At 44.5% G+C, this 27324-nt stretch overlaps 1 long non-coding RNA gene and 1 other non-coding gene across 4 annotated transcripts; one reads left to right on the top strand and one right to left on the bottom strand.

Moving 5' to 3' along the window:
- On the bottom strand, positions 1-25600 carry LOC109550241 (uncharacterized). 3 transcript variants are annotated; one of them, XR_002176682.3, is made up of 4 exons: positions 25380-25600; positions 22102-22199; positions 18308-18348; positions 1-6319 (listed from the first exon to the last, which is right to left on the bottom strand). It is a non-coding gene; the product is annotated as an uncharacterized lncRNA (long non-coding RNA). The 3 variants fall into 3 exon arrangements; XR_002176681.3 differs by lacking the exon at positions 1-6319 and adding an exon at positions 7458-9465; XR_012327564.1 differs by lacking the exons at positions 1-6319; positions 18308-18348 and adding an exon at positions 18367-21386.
- A 148-nt stretch (positions 25601-25748) lies between these two features.
- On the top strand, positions 25749-25822 carry TRNAN-GUU (transfer RNA asparagine (anticodon GUU)). Its single transcript has one exon. It is a non-coding gene; the product is annotated as a tRNA-Asn (tRNA).
- Positions 25823-27324: the final 1502 nt, after the last annotated feature.

Raw genomic sequence — 27324 nt, 5'->3', positions numbered from 1 at the left:
TCTAGGTGGTGACAAAGCACCGAGCTGATCTCCCTGTGCTACGCGGCTGCTTCCCACTACCTATCTATTTTACATTCGGTAGTGTATATAAGTCCATGCTATTCTCACTTCGCCCCAGCTTCCCCCTCCCACCCCATGTCCTCAAGTCCATTCTCTATGTCTACATCTTTATTCCTGCCCTGCAACTAGGTTCATCAGTACCAATTTCTTTTTTTAGATTCCATATATATGCGTTAGCACACGGTATTTCTTTTTCTCTTTCTGACTTACTTCACTCTGTATGACAGGCTCTAGGTCCATCCACCTCACTACAAATAACTCAGTTTCGTTTCTTTTTATGGCTGAGTAATATTCCACTGTATATATGTGCCACATCTTCTTTATCCATTCATCTGTCAATGGGCATTTAGGTTGGTTCCATGTCCTGGCTATGGTAAATAATGCTGCAATGAACATTGCGGTATGTGTCTCTTTTTGAATTATGGTTTTCTCAGGGTATATGCCCCGTAGTGGGATTGCTGGGTCATATGGTAGTTCTATTTTTAGTTTTTTAAGGAACCTCCATACTGTTCTCCATAGTGGTTGCATCAATTTACATTCCCACCAACAGTGCAGGTGGGTTCCCTTTTCACCACACCCTTTCCAGCGCTTAGTGTTTCTAGATTTTTTGATAATGGCCATTCTGACCAGCGTGAGGTGATACCTCACTGTAGTTTTGATTTGCATTTCTCTGATAATTAGTGCCGTTGAGCATCTTTTCATGTGCCTCTTGGCCATCTGTATGTCTTCCTTGGTGAAATGTCTGTTTAGGTCATCTGCCCATTTTTTAACTGGGTTGTTTGTTTGTTTGATATTGAGCCCCATGAGCTGCCTGTATATTTTGGAGATTAATCCTTTGTCTGTTGCTTCATTTGCAAATATTTTCTCCCATTCTGAGGGTTGTCTTTTTGTCTTGTTTATGGTTTCCTTTGCTGTGCAAAAGCTTTGAAGTTTAATTAAGACCCATTTGTTTATTTTTGGTTTTATTTCTGTTACTCTAGGAGGTGGGTCAAAAAAGATCTTGCAGTGGTTTATGTCAAAGAGTGTTTTTCCTGTGTTTTCCTCTAAGAGTTTTATAGTGCTTGGTCTTACATTTAAGTCTTTAATCCATTTGGAGTTTATTTTTGTGTATGGTGTTAAGGAGTGTTCTAATTTCATTCTTTATGCGTAGTTGTCCAGTTTTCCCAGCACCACTCATTGAACAGGCTGTTTTTTCTCCATTGTATGTTCTTGCCTCCTTTGTCATAAATTAGGTGCCCATATGTGCACGGGTTTATCACTGGGCATTCTATGCGGTACCATTGATCTATATTTGTTTTTGTGCCAGTACCATACTGTCTTGATTACTGTAGCTTTGTAGTATAGTTTGAAGTTGAGGAGCCTGATTGCTCCAACTCCATTTTCCTTTCTCAAAATTGCTTTGGCTATTCGGGGTCTTTTGTGTTTCCATACAAATTGTAAAATTTTTTGTTCTAATTCTGTGAAGAATGCCACTGGTAGTTTGATAGGGATTGCATTGAATCTGTAGATTGCTTTGGGTAGTACAGTCATTTTCACAATATTGATTCTTCCAATCCAAGAACATGGTATATTTCTCCATCTGTTTATGTCATCTTTGATTTCTTTCATCAGTGTTTTATAGTTTTCTGCATACAGGTCTTTTGTCTCCTTAGAAAGGCTTATTCCTAGATATTTTATTCTTTTTGTTGTAATGGTAAATGGGAGTGTTTCCTTAATTTCTCTTTTTGATTTTTCAGTGTTGGTTATAGGAATGACAGAGATTTCTGTGCATTAATTTTGTATCCTGAAACCTTACCAAATTAATTGATTAGTTCTAGCAGTTTTCTGGTGGCATCTTTAGGACATTCTATGTATAGTACCATGTCATCGGCAAATAGTGACAGTTCTACTCCTTCTTTTCCAATTTGTATTCCTTTTATTTCTTTTTCTTCTCTGACTGCCATGGCTAGGACTTCCAAAACTATGTAGAATAAGAGTGGTGAGTGTGAACATCCCTGTCTCGTTCCTGATCTTAGTGGAAATGATTTCAGTTTTTCACCATTGAGTATGATGCTTGCTGTGGGTTTGTCATATATGGCCTTTATTATGTTGAGGTAGGTTCGCTCTATGCCCATTTTCTGGAGAGTTTTTATCATAAATGGGTGTTGAATGTTGCCAAAAGCTTTTTCTGCATCTATTGAGACAATCATATGGTTTTTATTCTTTAATTTGTTAATATGGTGTATCACATTGATTGATTTGCATATATTGAAGAATCCTTGCATCCCTGGGATAAATCCCACTTGATCATGGTGTATGATCCTTTTAATGTGTTGTTGGATTCTGTTTGCTAGTATTCTGTTGAGGATTTTTGCGTCAATGTTCATCAGTGATACTGGTCTATAATTTTCTTTTTTTGTGATATCTTCTTCTGGTTTTGGTATCAGGCTGATGGTGGCTTTGTAGAATGAATTTGGGAGTGTTTCTCCCTCTGCAATTTTTTGGAAGAGTTTGAGAAGGATCGGTGTTAGCTCTTCTCTAAATGTTTGATAGAATTCGCCTGTGAAGCCATCTGGTCCTGGACTTTTGTTTCTTGGAAGATTTTTAATTACGGTTTCAATTTCATTAGTTGTGATAGGTCTGTTTATATTTTCTAATTCTTCCTGGTTCAGTCCTGGAAAATTGTACCTTTCTGAGAATTTGTCCATTTCTTGATTGTTGTCCATTTTATTGGCATATAGTTGTTTGTAGTAGTCTTATAATCCTTTGTATTTCTGCAGTTTCAGTTGTGATCTCTCCTTTTTCATTTCTAATTTTATTGATTTGTGTCCTCTCCCTTGTTTTCTTGATGAGTCTGGCTAAAGGTTTATCAATTTTGTTTATCTTCTCAAAGAACCAGCTTTTAGTTTTATTGATTTTTGCTATTGTTTTCTTCATTTCTATTTCATTTATTTCTGCTCTGATCTTTATTTCTTTCCTTCTACTGACTTTGGGTTTTCTTTGTTCTTCTTTCTCTAGGTGTTTTAAGTGTAGGGTTAGATTGTTTGAGATGTTTCTTGTTTCTTGAGGTGACACTGAATTTCTATAAACTTCTCTCTTAGAAAGGCTTTTGCTGTGTCCCATAGGTGTTGGGTCATCATGTTTTCATTGTCATTTGTTTCCATGTATTTTTTTATTTCTTCTTTGATTTCTTCAGTGATCTCTTTGTTATTTAGTAGCACACTGTTTAGCCTCCATGTATTTGTGTTTTTTACAGTTTTTTTCCTGTAAGCAATTTCCAATCTCATAGCGTTGTGGTCAGAAAAGATGCTTGATACGATTTCAATTTTCTTAAAGTTTCCGAGGCTTGATTTTTGACCCAAGATGTGATCTATCCTGGAGAATGTTCCGTGGGCACTTGAGAAGAAAGTGTATTCTGCCACTTTTGGGTGGAATGTTCTATAAATATCAATTAGATCTATTTGGTCTATTGTGTCATTTAAAGCTTGTGTTTCCTTATTTATTTTCTGTTTGGATGATCTGTCCGTTGGTGAAAGTGGGGTGTTAAAGTTCCCTATTATTATTATGTTACTGTCAATTTCTCCTTTATGGTTGTTAGCATTTGCCTTATGCATTGAGGTGCTCCTATGTTGGGTGCATAAACATTTATAATTGTTATATCTTCCTCTTGGATTGATCCTTTGATCATTATGTAGTGTCCCTCCTTATCCCTTGTAACAGTCTTTATTTTAAAATCTCTTTTATCTGATATGAGTATTGCTACTCCAGCTTTCTTATGATTTCCATTTGCATGGAATATCTTTTTCCATCCCTTCACTTTCAGTCTGTATGTGTCCCTAGATCTGAAGTGGGTCTCTTGTAGACAGCATATATATGGGTCTTGTTTTTGCATCCATTCAGCCAGTCTGTGTCTTTTGGTTGGGGCATTTAATCCATTTACATTCAAGGTTATTATTGATATGTATGTTCCTATTACCATTTTCTTAATTGTTTTGGATGTTTTTGTGGGTCTTTTTCTTCTCATGTGTTTCCCTCCTGGAGAAGTTTCTTTAGCATTTGTTGTAAGGCTGGTTTGGTGGTGCTGAATTCTCTTAACTTTTGCTTGTCTGAAAAGTTTTTGACTTCTCCTTCGAATCTGAATGAGATCCTTACTGGGTAGAGTAATCTTGGTTGTAGGTTCTTCTCTTTCATCACTTTAAGTATAGCCTGCCACTCCCTTCTGGCCTGCAGAATTTCTGCTGAATAATCAGCTGATAACCTTAAGGGGATTCCTTTGCATGTTATTTTTTGTTTTTCCCTTGCTGCTCTTAATATTTTTTCTTAGGAGTTAATTTTTGTTAGTTTGATTAATATGTGTCTTGGTGTGATTTTGCTTGGGTTTATCCTGTATGGGACTCTCTGTGCTTCCTGGACTTGGATGACTATTTCCTTTCCCATGTTAGGGAAGTTTTCGACTATAACCTCTTCAAATATTTTCTCAGACCCTTTCTTTTTCTCTTCTTCTTCTGGGAAGAGCTGGGTCTTGGTGCTGAGATGAGGACCTCCGTGAGCCCTCACTCCGATGACTATTCCCTGGGATCTGAGGTTTTCTGCTAGTCCAGTGGTTTGGACTCAGAGCTCCACTGCAGGAGCTTCACCCCCATCCCCGACTCGGGAACCAAGATCCCGCAAGCCGCATGGGGTGGCAGAAGAAAAAAGAGAACAATAATAAAGTAAAAAATAAAACCAGACTAGGAAACTAACAGATATGTTAGAAAGAATATAAAAATAAAAATATAGATGAATCAACAACTGGAAGGTACATCAATACTACAACAGTAAAACAGAGGAGGGAAAAGAAAGAAAACAAAGGGGGAAAGGCCTTGGCTGTGGAGGGCGGGGACTAAGCAGCGCGAGGTTTGGGCGGTGGGCAGGGCCAATGCTCAGGACCCACAGGGCTGGAAAAGGCCCTGGGGGCCATGGGGGGTGGGGTTTAGGCTCAAGGAACAGAAGGGTCCCAGGCGTGCCCCCCACCCCTGGTCTCAGAGGGCAGGGGACCTCACCTGGGAGCCCAGCAGACTTCCTGGGCTCAAGTGGGCGGGGCTAACCCATGCGCTCCTCTCCCTCTCCTCCAGGAGCTCCCCTCCCTCCTGCCTCTTCTGATCTCCCTGGCCTCCCTCCTATGCCCCCAGGACCCACACGGCCGGCCTGGAGGGGGCTTTGGAGTGGGGGATACTGGCCTGGGAGCTCAGCAGACTCCCCGGCCCGAGTGGGCTAGGCAATCGCCCTCCGCTCCTCCCAGAGGGTCCCTCCCACCTGCCTTTCCTGATCTCCCCGGCCTCAGGGGCCCCGATCCTGTATGGCCTCCACGTCTCTTCCCCCCTCAGCCCCCCACGTCCTACCAGTTCATTTGGGGGTTCCTCCCGTCTCCTTGGGCGTCAGGGTCCCCCATCTTCATTTATTTTTAAGGCGTGTATTTTAATGCATGTGAAGTATATGATACACATAAAAAGGATTTATAAGATATATGCACAGTTTAAAGCTTAGTAAAACGAACGACATGGACCCATTACCCCGCTCAAGAAATATATGTCAGATTATTAGTAATAAGAAGTTAACATTTTCTGAGCACTTATCATGTGCCAGGCACTGTTCTAAGCACCTCACATATTATGGGATGGATCCTCACAACAGCCTTATCAGTCAGGTGGAGGGAGCGAGAGGGAGGATGGGCAGGAGGCTGTGTACAGAGGAAACGCTCATTTCAGACTCTGCAGCCGACAGACAGAGGGATTTGGAGAAGAGTGGACACTTTGGTGACTCTTTCTCCCTTTCCTTTCATTGTCCCTCTATTGACGTCCCAGTTGTTTAGTGACTATGTCCTGTTTCCCATAAAAAGATAAGACCAACGTTTACTAGTTTGAAAAGCCTATGAAAATTATCCCCGGAGCTTTCTGACTACTTCACCCTTCTGCCCACAGAAATGCTCCACAACACCCTCCTCTTTGCAAATGATGAGAATATCGTGCTCTCCTTCCAGCAGACATAAGAACAAGGGGATTTCCATAGCCACAAGGTGAATGGAAGGGAAACGAACTTTTGGCAACGTGGCCCATTCACCTCCGTACACTGGCTCACATATTGCAGCATACAACAATTCAATAAAACCTCCATGCCCACATTTCTTCTTTAATGTGTTCCCTTCCAATAATTGAGCACAAAGATTTATTTCAGGGAACTTGGTCCTCTCCGTTCCCCTCCTTGCAGAAATCACCTTCATGGAAAAAGTCAACTTCAGTTCCTGGAAGAGTCAACAGCATCCTCAGAATTAATGTCCAGGCCACACTGCAGCGTGGCAATGGGTTGTGAGAGAAGAGACTCCCCCCCAGGGTCACTGGAGCAGCCCCAGGCAGGGGACCAGGGAGAGAGCTTGCCACTGAGCCCCCGTCCAGTCTTCACGACAATGATTGGGAGGGAGAGTTGCAACATCTTGAGAACTCAGGGTCCAGCGGGAAGCCTTTGCCCAGGAAAGTGATGTCCTCCCTGTTACCAGGAGACGGGACCCAGACTGGGTCTCGGTCACGAGCTGCACCCTTCTGGACATGCAGAAGCCACCGACTGTCCCCAGGGAGGAGAAGCCCAGCACAAGAGGGACGCTCTCCTCTGAAACAGGGTGCTGGAGAACAGGAATGGCCGGCCAGACAACCGGGGGGGGTGGGGGGGGCCTGGAAAAGGGGGTGGCGTGGCCCTGAGGCTTCCTGCCAGCATCCAGGGGGTCGCGAAGAACTGTGTGTCTAGGCAGCTGGGTCATCTTTAGGAGAACTCAACTCACCTGCACATCCGATGGGGAAGGAGAGAGCAGCTACCTGGGCCACTGAGGGTGGCCACACACTTTCTGTGGGTTCCTGAGAAGATGAGCTTATGGACTGGTTTCACTTTCAAAGAAACTTCCTTGGGACACATTTTGACAAATGAGGATCAGTGACTTTATAAAACGTCAAAGGAAATCTTTAGGTTTCTTGATGGCGCTCAAGCCGAGGGAAGAGCAAGTGGTGGCAGTTCACGCCCCAGGCACCTCTGGCCCAGAGGTTACAGCAATGGTCTCCCAGTAAGCCAGCCCAGGGCCCTATCACAGAGCCAAGAGCAGTTCATTTCTACCAAAAACTGGGAAACCAGATCCAGGCTGTGGTTGTCAAACAGCAGCAAATTTAAAGGATGTGAAGCAGAAACACAGGGCAGGAGAAGATGTAATGATGAAAAAACAAAAAAGAAAACTCATCACCCACACGCCTGGCTAGGCAGCGAGACACGTACAGACATATGCATGTGGTTATTTTGCATCAAATTACAAACCTTACCCCTAAGAGGCAAGAACGACGTTAGAGCCAGAACGATCATGGGAGTTTGTAATACTACAAAAAACTTTCAAGAAATAAAAATTGTTTATATTGAGGTATTTATTTTCCTCTTAGTAGGATGGCATGGCGTGCCATGGCCATGACCTCTTATTGCCAAATGTCCAAAATCAGAGTATTGGTGGAAATTAAGCCAAAGATCTTTTTCAATGACCCAGCATTAGAATGAGAGACAAAGAAAGGGCAGGAAGGTCGGAGGCTGAGGTTTTGGGCGTCTACAGCAAGCAAGCTCTGGCGGGCAGGGCTGAACCTGGAGCCTGCACTGCCCTGTGGGTTGTGTCTCCGCTTCCTTCCTACTTCTCTGCTCACTCACTCTCCGCCCCTTCTCTTCCACTTCCACTTTCTTTCCTCCCACTCACTCTCCACTCCGCCAGCTATATTTGTCTTTCCTGCCACACCCGTTCTTAGAATAACCTTCCATTTCCGGCACCCAAATCCCTCTTCTTTCCACCCTTCAGAACTCTTGGAGAGCTCATGGCAAATGTTCCAGCTTGGACAGCTGGTTTCAAACTCCAAAGCATCCCATATTTGTGCACTGACAGAGGTGGGCGATGCACAGGTATGAACGAGACGGGGACCTCCTGGCCTTGGAGAATGTCCAATCCAGAGAAGGAAGCAGACAGAGGTCCACATAACTGAGATCCAGGCTGAGCCGGCTCAGGTACTAGAAAGGTACTATAAAAATACTAGAAAGGTAGAGTTAAAAATACCAGTGAGCAGGAACAATGGGAAGCCAAGATGAACTCCACAGACAGGAAGAGTGTCCCCGGAGGAGGTGGAAACAGAGCAGAAGGCAGGGGCCTGCATCTCTTATCTCCAAGGTCTCTCTGTGAGGATGCTAAATATTAGATTGGTCAAACGTTTTGTACGGGTTTTTCCATAAGATCTTACTGAAATAGAAAAGATGCGCGTATCTTCAAAGAGTGCTGACGGAGACTTTCAGCACCTGCGTTCACAGCTGCGGGGGTCCCCAGCTCTGCACACAACCCCAGCTCACAGCCAGCTTTACATCCTCCGGGACCCCAGCTACAGTTCTGAGGGGCGTTGCCAGCAGGGGGGCAGAGATCTCAAAGATCTCCCTTTCCTGACCTGGAATCAAGACTCAAACCTCACCCAGGAGCCTCCTGTGCTTTCCGGCTGCGCCACGCCTGTCCGTGTAGGGCTTCCAAGCAGCCTGTCTGCCAGTACTGCCTCACCACAGAAGGGGAGGTGAGCAAGGGAAGAGAGAGCGAGAGAGCAGATGATTCCTTCCAGGCCCTGCCCTTGTGCAAACCACTTCCCCTCTCCGGGCCTCAGTTTCCTCGTCTGTAGAATGAGAAAGGTGGTCCTTGCCAGTGCCCACCCGACAGGCTGATTTCTGTTTCCTGCTCGCTCTCCTTCAGTACATCCTTCTCTTCCAGTAAGACGGGCTCTTTCCCAGCTTCTGGAGCCACTTCTCCCCCCCTGCTTGTCCCCCCCCCCTCCCTCCCCGGGGGCCCTGCTCATGCACTTTTCAATGTTTCCCCTCCTTTGCTCATTCCGTCTCAAAACGCTGGCTTTTCTCTCCCTGCCTGGGTTTTACTGGGGAAGCAGCCAGACAGGACGGTCCACGCGGCTGCTGCTTTGGGGCCGACTCTTCTGAGGTTTCCCTCCTCCCTCCCGTGGCCTCCAGTGGCCACTCACACACGCAGGAGACAGGAAGTGAGCCCTTCAAAGTGTCTGCTCAGCACTGGCAGGAGAGCCCTCGGATTTCTCAGTGGCGGCAAGAAAGAGCCGTTAACCCCAGCCTGACGTGCAAAAGGGAATTTAGAATCTCTGAGAGGCCAGCGGACCCAGGTTGAGGCAATTGCCTCCTTTTTTAAAATGAAATCATGGTTGAGACTTCAGGGAAGAGTTAGGCACGCTTGTTGAGAGACAGAAGCCAGGTGGCACCTAGAACAGGGTCTGACACTCAGTGGATGAGGAATGAGAGATGCATGCGTCTGTTGCGAAGGACGGTTCCTCCTTTTAGAGCCGTTGTCAGAGAAATGGGCTTTTTTAGGAGACACTCCATCTGGAAAGACAGCAAAACAATGCTCTGCATATAAAGCACATTTCCCTTTGGATCTTTTTGCTGGAAGCTTCCTTCCTGCCTTCTTTCTCCTGGAGTGGCTCCTAAAAGGACGCTGACTGAACAGACCCGTCGTAAGGGCTTGTAAAGGAGAGGAAGCAGCCTAAGGTGGCCATTTCCCCCTTCACTGCCCACGACCTCATCTTCCTCTGCCTCCCTGGGAACCAGCCTGAGAAGCCGCTGCCAGTGCCCCACCCCCAAAGTCATACCCCACCACACAAGGGTGGATTCTACATGCATGCAATAGATTTATCTATTCTTATCACCTGTGTTAGTCGCGCTCTCTCCCTGCATGCAACTCTTTCGGCATTTGTGTCCTGTGGCCCTCACCCAGCACTTAATAAACACTTTTATTACTTTAATCCTTTTAACGTGCATGCCCAGTCTCCCAACCAAACTGCAAGTTGCTCAAGTACAGGGACCGCATCTCATTCACCTCTGTCATCCTGGTCCCTATCAGTAAGTCTAATTCATAGTCAGCGCATTCTTTATTTTCTATGTTGGTTTATTACACAAATAAAACATGCTCACGGGAGGACTGCACGTTTACTGGCAGAGGAAATCACCACACAACATAATGCACAGCCTCCGAAGCAATGAAAGAAATGCAAATATTTCAAAAGGGACGATATTCTCATATGTGTATTATATTAAGACTAATCAAGAAAGGTGATAAAGTGCTCTGTGGGAATGATTACAGGGAAAGAGTGTGCTTAGACAGCACTGGAGGGGTGCTGTCATCCGGTTCAGGACTTTGGGTCACCACCCGGTGACATCTAACAGGAAGTATAAAGATCCTCGTGGCCTTTAATCTGGGGTGTGAAAGTTGAACCTGGCATGGGGGCGTCCTGACGCGGCTCCTCTGTTCTATATTCTGGAATGACTGTCTTTCCAGCCCTTCTCCTGCTGCCCTCTCTGTAACCTCCCTCTCTCCTGCCACCTCCCTGTGCCGTGTGTTTCCTTCTGCTCCTGTGTCTGGCCTCAACTGCATTGCCAAGAGCCAGTCCTCATTCTGCTCCAAAGGAGACTCTTCCCTGAGCTAGACTTTGACCGTCTGTCCTCTCAGCATCCTCTCCAATGTCAGATAAGTCCTGATCTCATTTACATTCCTCCTACCAGGGTCTTTTTTTTTAAATTTCTGGCCGCGAGGCATGCAGGATCTTAGTTCCCTGACCAGTGATCGAACCCGCACCCACTGCAGTGGAAGCGCAGAGTCTTAACCACTGGACCACCAGGGAAGTCCCGTACCAGGTTTTTCATCGAGCCCTCCAGGGTGAAAGCAGCCACGCTCTGTGAGTCATCACCCATGTCCAAGGCAAGGCGGCCGTCCTTTCCTCCTGGAAGTGACGTTTGCCCCAAAACCCAAGAGCAGAGAGTCAGGGGCTGCCCAGGGAGGCCCCACAGGCCGAGGTCAGCATCCGGGCTGTGGACTACACCCCCTGCACAGTGGGATGGTTCCAGGGAAAGCAGCCAGGGACAGCCCGAAGGGTGTGGCTTTGGGAAGCAAGACTTGGGCTCAGTTTTTTCAATCAAAACTAATGTTTGGGGCTTCCCTGGTGGCGCAGTGGTTGGGAGTCTGCCTGCCGATGCAGGGGACGCAGGTTCGTGCCCCGGTCCGGGAAGATCCCCCATGCCGCGGAGCGGCTGGGCCCGTGAGCCATGGCCGCTCAGCCTGTGTGCCCGGAGCCTGTGCTCTGCGACGGGAGAGGCCACAGCAGTGAGAGGCCTGCGTACCGCAAAAAAAAAAAAAAAACTAATGTTTGCAGTTTATCTTTCTGATAATGAAATTGTACATGTTTATTATGGTAAAATTGGAAAGTAGATGTAATCAATAAATAAACAAACGGACAAACACCTATCATCACCCCTTGATTACCTCTACTATCACCTCAGCACGGAGCCTTCCAGGATTTCTTCTACGTATATACATGTCGGGCGTGCATGTCATACAATTCTACTAATCTGTACGTTTAAAAATGGTTAAGGGCTTCCCTGGTGGAAGAGTGGTTAAGAATCTGCCCGCCAGTGCAGGGGACCTGGGATGGAGCCCTGGGCTGGGAAGGTCCCACATGCCGTGGAGCAACTAAGCCCATGCGCCACAACTACTGAGCCTGTGCTCTAGAGCCCGCGAGCCACAACTACTGAGCCTGCGAGCCACAACTACTGAAGCCCGCGCACCTAGAGCCTGTGCTCCACAACAAGAGAAGCCACCGCAATGAGAAGCCCGCACACCACAACGAAGAGTAGCCCCTGCTCACCGCAACTAGAGAAAGCCCCCACACAGCCACAAAGACCCAACACAGCCAAAAATAAATAAATAAATAAATTTATTATTTTTTTTTTTAAGAAAAAGGTTAAGATGGTGAAGTTTATGGTATGTGGGTTTTGGGGGTTCTTTTTGGTTTGTGTGTGTGTGTGTGTGTGTGTGTGTGTGTGTGTGTGTATGTTTTAACCACAACTTAACAAATAAGAAAGAGATGCACAGCGTTTTCCCCAATAGGCGCAGTGGAAGGCAGCTGCTGTGAGCCTGAAAGGGTCCCTGCCCAGAGGACGGCCTGAAGTCGAGAAACCCAAGCAGACAGAGGCAGGAGCTGTCCTGCTGCCAGAAACAGGACCGACTGGAGTTGTAGGAGGTCATCTGGAGAGGGACCACCCACTCGAAGGGACAGACACACAAACTCCCCAGCAGAGGGGTCACTTGCGAGCCGTATCAGGGGGACAGGGCCTGGCCATTTCTGCCCCATGTGCTGCTCCTCTAATGCGCCATCTTTGGTCCAGGGCTCCCCACTGGGCTGGCCAGTGCTCTGTCAGATCTCCATCACACTCTGAGGTTCCCCGTCCACTCCTGCAACCTCCATCATCTTTTATAGCCATCGCCCCACGATAAACCTCTTGTACTCATGACTCAATATCTGTTCCCCAGAGGATCCAAACTGTAGCGGTAATGGAGAATTTCAGAACTAGTTTCCCTAAATCAAGTAAATGCGGCAGGTTGAGCCAGCATCTCTCTTTAGAATGTGTAAGCACATTTGACCCTTTTCCCTCAGCTTTGAAACACCGACACTTAACATCCTGTTCCACATATTTATTTATCCTATTACATATTGTATAAGTCAGCTTCCACTAGACAATACTGTGGTAACCTAAAATCTCTGTAGCTTACAGCAACAAAGGTTTATTTCTAACTCACTTTGTATGTTACTGGTCTCCTCTAGATGTCTTCTCATCACAGAATCCAGGCTGAAATAACAGCCTCTATCCTGGACATGCCTTCCTAATAGCAAAGGGAAGAGAACAGAAACGCTGGTAGAAACATGCTGGTAGAAACATTCAAGTTTCTCCCACTCACATTTTATAGGCCAAAGCAAGTCACGTGGCCAAACCTGACAATGAGGCAGGGAAGCATACTCCTCCTACAGTCCCAAAGCAACAGGCAAAAATATCTAACACTCCTATAGGGGAGCAAATATTTGGAAATATACAGAAATGCCAGGGCTAAGGTTTCTGAGAGTTTCTTGTCCTTTCCCACATTGTGCCAAGATGACTGCTGTAGCTCCAGGCATCACAGCCCTATTCCACACAGGAAGGAGAAGGAAGGGGCAAAGATAAACAGAAAGACCAGCTAGCTGAGTCTGTCTCTTCTAAGAATTTTCTTGGCAGTCTCTCCCATGACTTCCATTGACATGGGATGTATTATTAAGCTGCCACTCTCAACAATACAGGGGTTCTGTTAGTAAGGAAGCACAATAATATGAATATTAGGTGGTCAACTAGTAGTTTCTGCCACTCCCACATAAGAGAGATTATCTATACATTTTTGGAAGATGCAAGACCAATAAAGCAAGTTGACCGACAAAGCCTGAAGAGAAAACACAGTCTAGAATTTTCTGTAGTTGTTGCAGAGATGCTGGCAGCTGATCTATCTAACAGAACCCTGGCATGTTTCTGGGCTTGGAGTCAGCAGCTGGGTTAGAGGGCAGAAGCAGGACGTGGGCTGGAAGAGAGAGATTATGTGAATGCCTCATATGGACAACTAGCTTTTAGACACCGTCTTCCCCACCGCTGCCCAGAGAGCCAGCATTTACTGGCAGACAGAACAGAACAAAACCCAAAGATACTGAACAAAATATTCAAGGAGAGCTCACCCCAAAATTCAGCCTCTTTGGGCCCTTATTTGGAGGTCCCTGCAGCCCGACATCCCTCTTTTTGCCCACCTTACCCAGAGCTCTGAGTCTGAAATCCTAATTGGTGGAGACACTTTGCCTGAAAATAGACAACGGCCGAGGAAGCTCACATCAGGCACTCACTTTTCCTTTCATATGCAGGCAGACCACTGGGGCTCTCCAGGCAAATGAGGGGCTCCACTTCAGGGCCAGGCACAGCTGCAGCTGGTGATACCATACTGAGAGCCAGGCATTAAGTGAAAAGTCCTGCAGGCTGACCCATGAGACCTCCCAGCCTGCCTGTACCCATGCAACAATAACAGGTTGCTATAAAAATGGAACATTCAGAGAACCACAAAAGAGTGCTTATAAATTTTAAAAGTCTGCCTACCACAAATATGAATATTAATACTGGGAAGGGGGTGGTGGACTGGGACATTGCAAAGGAAATCTTCATATTGAAATGTTAAAAGTTAATGTCAAAGTCTTCTAAATAGGTCAGTACAGGTGATAACACATATATTGTCTTGAGTTATCAGCGTAACCAGAAGCAGAGGTGAATAAAGAAACGTTTTTTAAAGAAAAAAGAAAGAAAGGGAGGAAGGGAGAAAGGGAGAAAGAACCTTGTCTCTGAGTTGTGAATCCATGGCGGGGAAGGAAAGGTGGGAGACCATGACTTTCCACTATAACCTGCCCTGTATTATTTGCTCTGTCGTCACGCACATGCGCTACTGTAACAAAAATAAATGGATGTGACCACCAAGAGGGGTGGGATAGGGAGGGTGGGAGGGAGATGCAAGAGGGAGGGGATATGGGGATATATGTATATGTATAGCTGATTCACTTTGTTATACAGCAGAAACCAACACAACATTTCAAAGCAATTATATTCCAATAAAGATGTTAAAAAAATAAATGGAAAAAAATCAAATAGGAGAATTGTGTCTCGAGTAATGAGGTTTGGAAATTCAGTCACAACGTAGGCATCAAACACCTGCTTATTAAGATTCAGCAGTGTTTGTCAGTTACCAGGAGACAGGAGCCACCTGGTCAGAAAGTGTCCAGAAGATGCTATAAGATGGGACCACTTCAAGTAATTGTAACAATAAGAGCAAACACTTATTGATGCTTACTGGATGCCAGGACTCTGCTGAGAGTTTTACTTGCCTATTTCTTTTAATTCTCATAACAATTCTAAGGTCTAGGTGTTTTTTTTATCATCATCCCCATTTTACAGATGAGAAAACTAAGGCAGAGAAGTAAAGAAACACGCCCTGGTGCCCAGGGTAGTAAGTGGTGATAGAATTTGAATAGCCTGTTAGCAAGGGTACAACCTTAACCACTGTGCTCTGTTGCCTGTAAGCTAGTGCCCCAAATACTGTCTGAAAAAATACTGGGCCATTACAATACTGGCAGACGAGCCCTACATTCTATCATTACAGTTAAATTCACATAATGGGCACTGACTTTTTTTTTGCCTCATTGCTTTCGCATGGCTGTTATAAGAAATGTATGTTAAAAGGCCTTGGAGACTGTAAACCATTCACTGCAAAATGAAAGATGTTAAAATGCTATTTTCTTTAGCTCACTGTCAGGGTTGGGACTCTTCGTTGGAGCCCTTGTAAGTCCCACATAAAGCCCCAGCCCACCGAGCACACCGGTCCTCCCCACTCACGCTGTTGTATCTCCCACTCAGTCTCCTTCTCGTCCCCAGAACTCCTCTTCATTCCTCCCTCCTCCCCACCCAACGTAAGCTCTCAACCCTCAGCATTTTCTGCCATGTTCCTCGTATGTATCACTTAAACCATCACCTCAATTTTATCATTGAACTCGAGAGGCCCCAACCAAGAGAGGCAAATGTCTGGGAACCTGCGCTTCCCCCAAATGGGAGAGACTTGTAGCAGATTATGTTTCCCAAAGAATGTAAACCCGGGCTAGAGCAACAGGCCCCAGTGAGACCATCCAGCATCAGGCCAGTTTCACCCACTCGCCTGAGGAACTCTCTTCCATTACCAGAGAGCAATGCCCAGTACAAATCATGGCCCTTCCTGGACTCTTGGCAACGGTCGAAACCCTGATGCATCCCCACTCCCCAAAGGTAGCTATTAAGTGGTTTAGTGTGTCTCTTTCAAGATCTTCTTGTACAAATACACGTATATGTACGTGTATATATATTATACTACACCTAGAGATTTCCCCTAATAGCACTGAATGTATGGATTAATTTTAAGAAAATTTACATCTTGTAGTATTTTAAATCTTCCCATTTACATACAAACTCATACAAACTCTCAACTTGTACGATCAAGTCAAACATGAAACTCCCAAGAAAGACAGACAGAATTAGAATAAGGCATTATATCTGCAACAACCGTGTCTTCGATGGTTTTGATAAGGAATTCTCGCCTGCCGTTTAAAATATTGTTATGAAATATTTCAGACACAAAAATCAGTTACGATAATAACAAGCTACAGAACGGGAGAAAATATTTGCAAGTCATATATCTGATAAAGGGTTAACGTCCAGAATTTATAAGGAACTCGTACAACTCAACCACAACAACAACAAAAGTAACACATTTAAAAAGGGGGCAAAGGACTTGAAGAGACAGTTCTCCCAAGAAGATATACAAATGGCCAAAACGCATCTGAAAAGATGCTCAACATCATTAATTATCAGAGAAATGCAAATAAAAATCACAGTGAGGTATCACCTCACACTCATTAGGACGGTCACTAACAAAAGAACAGAAGCTAACAAGCGTTTGCCAAGATGTAAAGAAATTGGAACCCCTGCGCATTGTTGGTGGGAATGTAAAACGGCCATTATGGAAAGCAGTAAGGAGCTTCCACAGAAAATTAAAAATAAAATTACTGTACACCCAGCAATCCCACTCCTGGGTATATATCCAAAAGAATTCAAAGCAGGATCTCAAAGAGATATTTACACACGCATTGCAAATTATTCATTGCAGCGTTATTCACAACGACCAAGAGGTGGAAGTAACCCAAATACCCACTGACAGATGAATGGATAGAGAAAATGTGGTCTAGACAGATATATAGTCACATGTACATACATATATACATATTATATACATATAATGCAGCCTTAAAAAAGAAGGAAATTCTGACATATGCTACAACATGGATGAATCTTGAGGACATTATGCTAAGTGAAAGAAGACAGTCACAGAAGGACAAATACTGTTATGATTCCACTCATATGAAGAGTCGGAAGCAAATTCATACAAACAGAAAGCAGAGTGGTGGTTGCCAGGGGCTGGGAGGACGGGGAATAAGGAGTTGTTGTTTGATGTCTATAGAGTTTCTGTTTTGCAAGATGAAAAAGTTCTGGAGCTCTTCACACAACAATGAGAATATACTTAACACTACTGAACTGTATACTTAGAAATGGTTCAGATGGTAAATTTTTTATGTGGTTTTTTCCCACAGTAAAAAAAAAAAAAATAACAAAAATCTGTGTACCCACCCTGGAACACTATCAAATCCTAAGATTTCACTATACCTCCTTCAGTTTTTTTCCAGGAACAAAAGGTGGCAGACAATGGGAGAGCCTTCTGTCTCCATGACCCTACTCTCCTGTTTCCCTCTTCAGAGGTATCTGCCTCCCTGAATTTGGTTTTTATCATTCCTATGCATGTTTCACATTATGACCGCATGTACATGTATCCATAAATAATACATAGCATTGCTTTGTCTATTGACTACTTTTATAGAAATGGTAACGTACTGTACCTATCCTTTGTGCAACATCACATTAGAAAATTTATACACACTGGTAAGTAAAGACCCAATTCATTATTAGAACTGCTATATAGTATTGCAATGTTTACATATACCATGTTTATTTATCCACCATCCTTTTGATGAAGTTGAGTCATTTCAAATGCTTCACTATTATGACAACTCAACAACAACAAAAAACAAACAACCCAATTGAAAAATGGACACAGGGTCTTCTGAATAGACATTTTTCCAAAGCAGGCATATAGATGGCCAACAGGCACATGAAAAGATGTCCAACAACGCTAATTATCAGGGAAATGTAAATCAAAACCACAGTGAGATATCACCTCACACCTGTTAGAATGACTGTTATCAAAAAGACAAGGAATAACAAATGCTGGAGAGGGTGTGGAGAAAAGGGAATCCTCGTGCACTGTTGGTGGGAATGTAAATTGGTGCAGCCACTGTGGAAAACAATATGGAGGTTCCTTAAAAAATTAAAAATAGAACTACCATATGATCCAGATATTCCACTTCTGAGTATTTATTCAAAGAACACGAAAACACTGATTTGAAAAGATACATGCACCCCTATGTTCATTACTGCATTATTCACAATAGTCAAGTTATAGAAACAACCTAAGTGTCCACTGATGGACGAATGGATAAAGACGATTTGAGATATATATATATATATATATATATATATATATATATATATACGTGTGTACACACACACACATACACACACATACACAATACAGTGGAATACTACTCGGCCAAAAAAAAGAAATACTGCCATTTGTGATAATACAGATGGACCTTGACGGCACAATACTAAGTGAAATAAGTCAGATGGAGAAGATAAATACCTTATAAACTCTCATATGTGGATTCCACTCATATGTAGAATCTAAAAGAAAATGAACAAATGAAATAAAATAAAAATAAACCCCATAGATTTGGGGTTACCGGGGGGAAAGGAGTTATGGGGTGGGAAAATGGTTGAAGGGGACCGAGTGCATGGTGGTGGATGGTAACTAGACTTGTCTTGTTATCACTCTGAAGTGTATATAGATGTTGAACTGTAATGCTGTACACCTAGGACTTATAAAAATATTTAAATAAAAAATAAAGAAAATATTTCACTACTGTGAACAATACTGGATCGAACCATCTCGTACATATCCTTGTCTATGTATATCTCAAGGCGAAACCCGTGCATTGGAGGGAATGAGTCTCTCCAATGTCACCAGGATACTGACAAATCGTTCTCCAGGGCATGTGTCCTGATTTCCATCCACAGCAGATGAAAGTGAGGGCCAAATGCTCCAAACAGCACCAACTGAGTTTGTCAGGCTTCCTCAATTCTGCCAATCTGCTGGGTGTGAAATAACATCTCATTATGATTCTATGTTTCCCAGATTATTAGACGAGTGTAGTGTCTTCTCATGAGTGTATTGACAATATGGATTTCCTCTCCATTAATGTTTTGCCTTTTTTTCTGTTTTGTTGTTTGTCTTCCGCTAAAAGGCATTCTTTATAAATTCTGCATGCTAAGGCTTTGCTGGTTACGTGCATTACAAATTCCTCACTCAGTCTATGGTTTTGTCTTTTAAATTTATTTTTTGCTTATTCGTTTAACAAAAGTTTTACTACATTTTAAATATAATTAAATACATCAACCCTTTATTTCACGTTTACACTTATTATGGTGTGTTTATGAAATCATTTCTTACCCCGGGGACATTGTTCTGTCTTCTTTGGGGAACAGAGTAATGATTCAGTAAATATGTGCTGAATAAATGAATTATTTCTAGTTTGTTGGTCTCCAGAAAATTGCACAAATCCAATTTTTATTTTGTATAAGCCCCATGCTCATATAAGCAATTTTTTATTGCAAAATTGGACTTAAATATAAAAGGGGGTGCTATCATTTATCCTAATTAGGCCAAGGTGAAGCATGCCTTTGGTAACACACTAGCGAGAATAACTATTATTCTTCACAAAAGATTCAGTTGAGAAACAGGATTTTTAAATATAGCAATATTTAGATTAGAAAGCAGAAAGTAAGCCTTGTTAGTGAGGGCTACAGCAGTAGAACAGAGCACCTAGAACAGCCTACAGCATCAAAAATTCTATTGAGCATCTCTTATGTAAGGAGAGTTGTAAAACTTCTTTCTTCAAAAACTCAATCATGGGGCTTCCCTGGTGGCACAGTGGTTAAGAATCCGCCTGCCAATGGGCTTTCTCTAGTTACCAGTTCTTAAATGAAAGCACATTGGGCTTTCTCTAGTTACCAGTTCTTAAATGAAAGCACATTTATTACTGAAGAGTAGCACATCGTAAAATTCCCCTTAGGAGTGGTCTCCATGTCCCTCAGACACCTTTTCTCAGGCGGGTAAAAGAGTTGGAGAAGGGAAAGCAGCGTGACGGGTACACCATGCTTGCCAGGGACCCACGTGTGCAGGCACGGGACTGCCCTGAGTTACCACCTCACAAACTGGCACTCCTCTGCCCCCAGACAGAGAAGATCGGCGGAGCCTAACCACCTACCACCCTCTACCTGCAATTTAGGGAAACTGCTTCTGCTGCCTTTCATTGCTGGCCCCTTACAAGGACAGCATGCTGCAGATGCTTGAGAAACTAGTGGAAAGGGGGAAGGAAGAAAATTATAATCACCACTCAGAGGGAACCATACGCATTACTCATGTGTAGACCCACACACAATTTGTGCTCATATGCAATGTGAGAGGCTGTGTGGGTCAAGGTTGCAAGCGTAGCTGCTGGAGCCTGACTCTAGGTGTGGAGCCCGGCCGCACACTCACAGGCTCTGCAACCTGAACAGATGCTCCGTCTCTGCTCCCATTCCCCCACCCACCAAATTAGAATAAGAGTAATATGGATGGTATCTGCCCCACAGTCTTGTTATGGGCTTAAATGAGACGTTATGTATAAAGTGTGTAATAACATGGGATACACGGAAAGAAGATGCAGCTATGAGCTATCATGATGACAGTTCTCCATCTGACCTTTTAACTTAACATTTCATCATAACCCTGTTGTCAAATATTCTTTGAAAATACTATTTTTAGAATTATAGTGTTCTGCAGCCTACCTTTTTTTACTTAACACTTTATCCTGACTATATGTTTTAAACTATTATTCTTGATGTCTATATTTTAATACTCTATTTTCTAAATATACCACAATTTATCATTTTCCCCTGTTGCTGGATATTTAAGTTGTTTCCTATTTATCACTATTATAAATAATACTGTGATGATATACTTAAAACTTGGGCCACATCCCTGGTCCCTCTCTTAGGAGAGATTTCTAACATCGAATTTCTAGAATGAACATCATTTAATGTTCGTGTTACCAAACTGCTATCCAGAAATAATAGGCCAGGTTTACCCTCATCAGTTCTGTGTGACAATGACCTGTAACTATGCCACTGATAGAATTTTAGTAGTATGTCTTTTTCTTCTTTGCTATTTGAGAAGAGGAAGCTTTTTACTTCATTTCATTTTGATTTCGATAACTCGTGAGGTTAAACTTTTATGATTATATTGGTCGTGGGTATTTCTTCTTTTGGGAATCTTCTGTTCATGTCCCCATTTTTGTTTGTCTGATTTTTTTTAGTTGAGTTGTAAAGAGGTACTTTTCCATATTAATTGATAGATGCACTTTATATATTAGGAATTTAATTTTTCCACCACACTTTATTTTTTCCCAGTTTCCTTTACGGTTTATGTTTTACTCTACTCAACTATTCAGCATGGAGTTACTGAGTGCCTTCTATGTGCTGAGCACTGTGGTAGGTGCTGGGGATTCATCAGGGAACAAAGCTGACTAAAATCTCTGTCCCTGGAGGGCCTACATTTTAGCGGGAGCTTCTAGTTGAGGGTGTCATTTCAGTGGACACAATCATCTGGTTCCTGGAATGACCTATAATTGAGAAGGACCTACAATTACTTAAACATAATTGGTCCATTAATGTCATGTTCCTTTCAGAAAAGCACTGTACCCACATGAATACGGAGCAAGAGAGACCCCAGAGCTCAGCCTAACAGAGAAAATTTGATAATATTTTCAAACAAGTATGACTAAAAAGACACCGTTAGACTTTCAGCTGGGACTCAAGCACACTCAGTGTTTATTTCTTTTTCTCCCTTCCACACAGGTGCCTCTTAAAATTTTACAGCCTGACTTTCCCAGTGGCGCAGTGATTAAGAATCCGCCTGCCAATGCAGGGGACAGAGGTTCAAGCCCTGGTCCGGGAAGATCCCACATGCCACGGAGCAACTGAGCCCGCGTGCCACAACTACTGAAGCCCGCCTGCTTAGAGCCCGTGCTCCGCAACCAGAGAAACCACCACAATGAGAAGCCCACGCACTGCAAAGAAGAGTAGCCCCCACTCGCTGTAACTAGAGAAAGCCCGTGAGCAGTAACGAAGACCCAATGCAGCCAAAAATAAATAAATAAGTTTATAAAAAAAATGTGTTTTTGCAACCACTTGTATACCTCACCATCTGGGGCTCGAGAAATGGGGGTGTCCAGGTGGGGTTGATGAGAAGAGGAAAGTTTGGGGTCTTAGCTCAGGCTACTATACCAAAGTACCATAAACTGGGTGACTCATAGATAACAGAAATTTATTTCTCACAGTTCTGGAGGCTGGAAGTCCTACATCAGGGTGCCAGCAGGGTCAGGCTTCGGCGAGAGCCTCTTCCGTGTTGCAGACTGCTGACCTCGTGTTCTGTCCTAATGTGGAGGAAAAAGATGGAGCTAGCTCTCCAGCCTCTTCTTAAAAGGGCACTAATCCCATGCCCAAATACCTCCCAAAGGCCCCACCTCCAAACACCATCACATTGGTGAACAGATTTCAACATGTGAATTTTGAGGGGATACGAACATTCAGTCCATAACAGGTCCCATAAGTAGAGAAGACTGCGCCAGGAATGACTTTATGGAATGACGGATGCAACAGCCAATTTCACAAGAGATTCCTTTCCCTCAGTGGGGAAAGGAATGGGACCTGCAATAGGAGCAAAACTACCTCTTCAGCAAACTGTGTGCACATGTGACTCAAGGACCAGATGAGTGGCCACCCTCCAAAGCTTCAGCACTTGGAAACAACTCCAGGGAAGGGGACAGAGGGAATCCTGAATTGACAGAGATTGCGTTTGGGGCAGCAGCAGAACAGGAAATCAAAACAGAAGTTGAATGGAGTGATAGAAAGATAAGGTTCTATTTCTTATACATCTGAAAGATATCACTGTGTTTTTAAGAGGAATCACAAGAAGAAAGAGAAAGAGGGAGAGAGAGAGGTCATCATTTAAACACTTAAATTAGAATTTCCCACAATCCTGGGAATTCCCTGGCAGTCTATCGGTTAGGACTCTGCCCTTCCACTGCAGGGGGGATGGGTTCGATCCCTGATGGGGGAACTAAGATCCTGCAGTCCACATGGCCAAAAAAAAAAAAAAGAATTTCCCACAGTCCTTAAGAAGAAACTGAAAATGCAATTGAAAAATTCCATTAAATTAGTATAAATTTAAGCTAACATTTTTTTTTTTTTTTTTTTTTTTTTTTTTTTGCGGTACGCGGGCGTCTCACTGCTGTGGCCTCTCCCGTTGCGGAGCACAGGCTCCGGACGCGCAGGCTCAGTGGCCATGGCTCACGGGCCCAGCCGCTCCGCGGCATGTGGGATCTTCCCGCACCGGGGGGGACACCCTTGCCTCGGCAGGCGGACTCTCAACCACTGCGCCACCAGGGAAGCCCTAAGCTAACTTTTAAAGGTGCAGTTTGGAAAACCTTATCTGTTCCAGGAATTCCAAGGTGGAATTCCTCCAAGGAATTCCAAGGAGATCATCAATTCCTTCTTCACCTGTTCGCCACTCATAAGCACCACGTGCATAAATAACTCCACAAAACCAGATTAAACATAACTGACTCCAAAAGTTGCCCAGCACAGACGGGCAAGAACCTCCTGACAACAGGATCTCTAGATAGTCCTACTCAGAAGATTCCTCCTTCATCCCCTCTCCTTGAACGGCACAGGCTCAACTCTGCAGCTCCACTTAGCTCTTTCCCTTCCCCCCTTTATCAGAAGCTGGCCTCCATCACTCAGCTTTCTCCCCAGTGAAGCAGAGCTGGCTCTTGCTAGGAGGAAGCAAGTAGAAGGGTCGGAGAACCCAGATCCAAAAGAAATTAAAAAAAATATGTTCAACAGCAGTAATCACTAGGGAAATGCAAACCATAGGGAAATGTTAACCATAATGAGGTTAACACTTCACACGCATCAGGATGGCTATTACAGACAAGAAGGAAGGAAGGAAGGAAGGAAGGAAGGAAGGAAGGGAGGGAGGGAGGGAGGGAGGGAGGGGGAGGGAGGGAGGGAGGGAGGGGGGAGGGAGGGAGGGAGCGAGGGGGAGGGAGGGAGGGAGGGAGGGGGAAGGAAGGAAAGAAGAGAGAAAGAGAAGGGAGGGAGGGAGGGCAGAAGTAAAGAAGGAAGAAGGGAAGAGGGAAAGAAAATAGCAAGTGTTGGCAGGATGTGGAGAAATAGAAACCTTTGCGCACTGTTGGTGGGAATATGAAACGGTGCAGCTGCTGTGGAAAGTGGTATGAGAAATTAAAAACAGAATTACCATATGATTCATCAGTTGTATTTCTGGAAATGTACCCAAAAGAACTGAGAGTAAGGTCTCAAAGAGATATTTACACATCCATATTCACTGCAGCATTATTCACAATAACCAAAATGTGGAAGCCACCCAAGTGTCCATCAACTGATAAAGGGGTAAAGAAAATGTGGTGCATACACACAATGGAATATGATTCAGCCTTAAAAAGGGATGCAATTCTGACACATGCAACAATGTGGACGAACTTTGAAGACATGCTAAGTGAAACAAGATAGGACAACTACTGTACCATTCCACTACATGAGGTCCCGAGAGTCATCAAGCTCATAGAGAAAGAAAGTAGAACGGTGGTTGCCAGGTCGGGGGGATGGGGTGGATGTGGAAAGGAGGAAGTAATGTTTAACGGACGCAGAGTTTCAGGTTGGGATGATGAAAACGTTTTGGAGATGGATGGTGGCGATGGCTGCAGAGCAGTGTGGATGTACTTAATGCCCCTGAACCGTGCGCTTAAAAAAAAAAAAAAAAAGGTTAAAATGATGAGAAAAGAACCAGGAGGAAGGGGACAGGAAGGGGTGCGGGAAGGAGAAGAAGGTGGAGGAGGGTCCCTCACAGGTAAATTGAACGGAAACAGGGAACACACAGGACTGGATTTAGCACGTGGAGAGCTGGGGTGAATTTCCTATTCTGTGGGCGGAGAAGACAAGGGGAGCGATCCCAAAGGAGCTCAAGAGATCTGGCTTCGCAAAAGTAAACTGAAAGCCAGGAAGTTCTAAGGGTGTGGCACTAATGCTAAGGCCCCCACTCCCTACCTTTGGGGAGACGGGTCATTCCAGATCTCAAAGGCCTCAGTGCAGAAGTCAGGGAACGCGGAGGGGGGGACCCTGCAGAGGCCATTTCAAACTTAAAGGCATATCTTAACTGCCATAGGGCTCTTCTGATGTCCCAAACCAGGCATTCTCAACGCTGGCCCTATCCTCGCCAAGGGGGCAAAAATTGTCTCTCTGAGGTGAAAAAATCTTATTCTTTCTATGCACCTAGCACAGAAGTGCACAGGGCAAATTCACACATACGCGGTGTGTCTATGGTACCAAAATTTTATGGGGGTTGGTGATTAGGGGGGAAATATCCAAAGGAGAGGGAGAGGGGCAATAACACAACCACGCAAAGGCTGAGACCACTGCCCTAAAGCTGGGGGGGCTCCGGGATGTGGCTCCATCCTCCAGGCCCGCACAGCCCTCTGGGCTTCTCGCACAGCTCGAGCGCGTGTGGTCCGGCAGGAGAGCACGCGCGACCTCACCCCTTCCAGCTTCCGCGGCCGGGCACCCAGTCGGCCGGGTCGTCGTCACGCTCACTGTCACTGCGCGCGGCCGCCCGGGACAACCGTTCCAGCGCGCACAAGGAAGGGGAGGGTCCCCTACGGGCCCCCGGAGCCGGGGGTGGGGCCGGCTCTCACGTCGGGGGCGGGGCCCGCGCGACGCGCGCCGGCCCCGAGGAGCCCCGCGGCTCCGCCCGAGCTTCCGCCCGAGCTTCCGCCCGCAGCCCGGCTCCTCCCGCCGCCTCCTCGGCGCACTCCTCCGAGGTGCCAGCGCGGCTACGCCCAGGGCGGCGAGAGAGCCGCCGCGGCGGCGGAAATCTGTACACACCGCAGCGTGGTCCCAGCAGCCGGGTCTCTGTGGCGCAATCGGTTAGCGCGTTCGGCTGTTAACCGAAAGGTTGGTGGTTCGAGCCCACCCAGGGACGCGGAAGCTTGTTTTCCTGTACGGGGATTCATTTTAAAACTACAACTCCGAGATTTTTAATCAAATAGGAGTACGACACTGATACGTTTCTAGGATAGAGGAAGACAACGTCCTCCTAATAGTATTCGGTGCCCAACGCAGTGAATCCAGGAGCGACACTGCTGCAGAACTGGGAGCTGGTGGATTGCTAATTCTAGTCCTACCGCATATACGGGGGAAGTGTGCATGTATGCTTCAGGAGACCTGCCCAACATTGTTCATCAACAGCAGACATTGTAATGGCAAAAACAAACAAACAAAAAACACTGAATTGCGCATTGACAGGTGAATGAATAAATACCATTGGTTTCTCTCAGAAAATCTGATACCACCAAAAAGCAAATGTAGTTATTCAATTTTGCCATATCTGCGGCCAAAAGCATTTGAGAAGCAAATGCAGGTGCAAACATGCAAGAGGAGACATCTCAGAGTCAAAAGTATGTGGAGGCACCGTTATACGAAGAAACTATTTGCTGAATTAAGCTGTGTTACAGCTTTGGGATCAAGGACTTGAATCTACACAAAGCCTTAATGTTTTCTTTAGACTGCTGGCAGGTTTTTTTCTGAAATTAAACTCAAGCAGAAATTGTTTGTATGGGTTCCTGTTAAAACGTCTCAAATGACGTATTTTCAACTCGTCTCACAGAAGACACAAATATTTTTCAAGCAGATGATTTGCATATGACTTTCTTTTTTTCTGATTTTATTGAGAAATAATTGACATGTATATCACTGTATACATACGAGTTTCTATAAAGATAGAGAACCACGTGATAATATGATAGCATGAAGATGTAATTCATTTCTGCCAAGACTGAGGTCATGTGGTAGGTGCTTTTTCTCTGGGTTGTTCTTATCAGGGATAGAATTTTGAGACCTAGAAGAAGGAATAGTTGACTGTCTCACTAGGGTGTCTCCTAGGGAATGGCTTGGCAAATGCTGGCTGACAATTATTTATCAAATTATGGTTGATAATAAAATATCCTCTACTGTCTCGTTAGGACCCCTCAGGAAGGAGACACAATATTGCACTTATGGTGGAATTCCAGGCAGAATGACAGGTAGCCACCCCCAAAAAATGTTCTTAGGTAGGGGCCTTTCTGATGCTTCTCAAAATTCCAAACTTGCCACCTACACTTAAGGGTAGCTTACAGTGACACAGAGAACTATATTCAATATCCTATGATAAACCATGATGGAAAAGAATATTTTAAAAAAGTATAAAAAGAAGAATGTATATATGTATAACTGAATCACTTTGCTGTACAGCAGTAATTAAGACAACATTGTAAATCAACTATACTTCAATTTAAAAAAAGGATAGCTTACAGTGGAAGTAAGAAACGGGGAGGGGGTGGCAGTGGAATTATGTCATAAGATCATTTATACACTGTTGAAATTGAGTCTCACATTTCAAGATGAAGAAGGCGTAATATTTGCTGTTACTGAAGTGATGGGGACTTA

Source organism: Tursiops truncatus, chromosome 18, assembly GCF_011762595.2.
Source record: "Tursiops truncatus isolate mTurTru1 chromosome 18, mTurTru1.mat.Y, whole genome shotgun sequence".
In the NCBI taxonomy this organism is placed as follows: domain Eukaryota; kingdom Metazoa; phylum Chordata; class Mammalia; order Artiodactyla; family Delphinidae; genus Tursiops; species Tursiops truncatus.
Note: the sequence above shows the minus strand (reverse complement) of the source record. Positions and strands in the feature narration are given on the sequence as shown.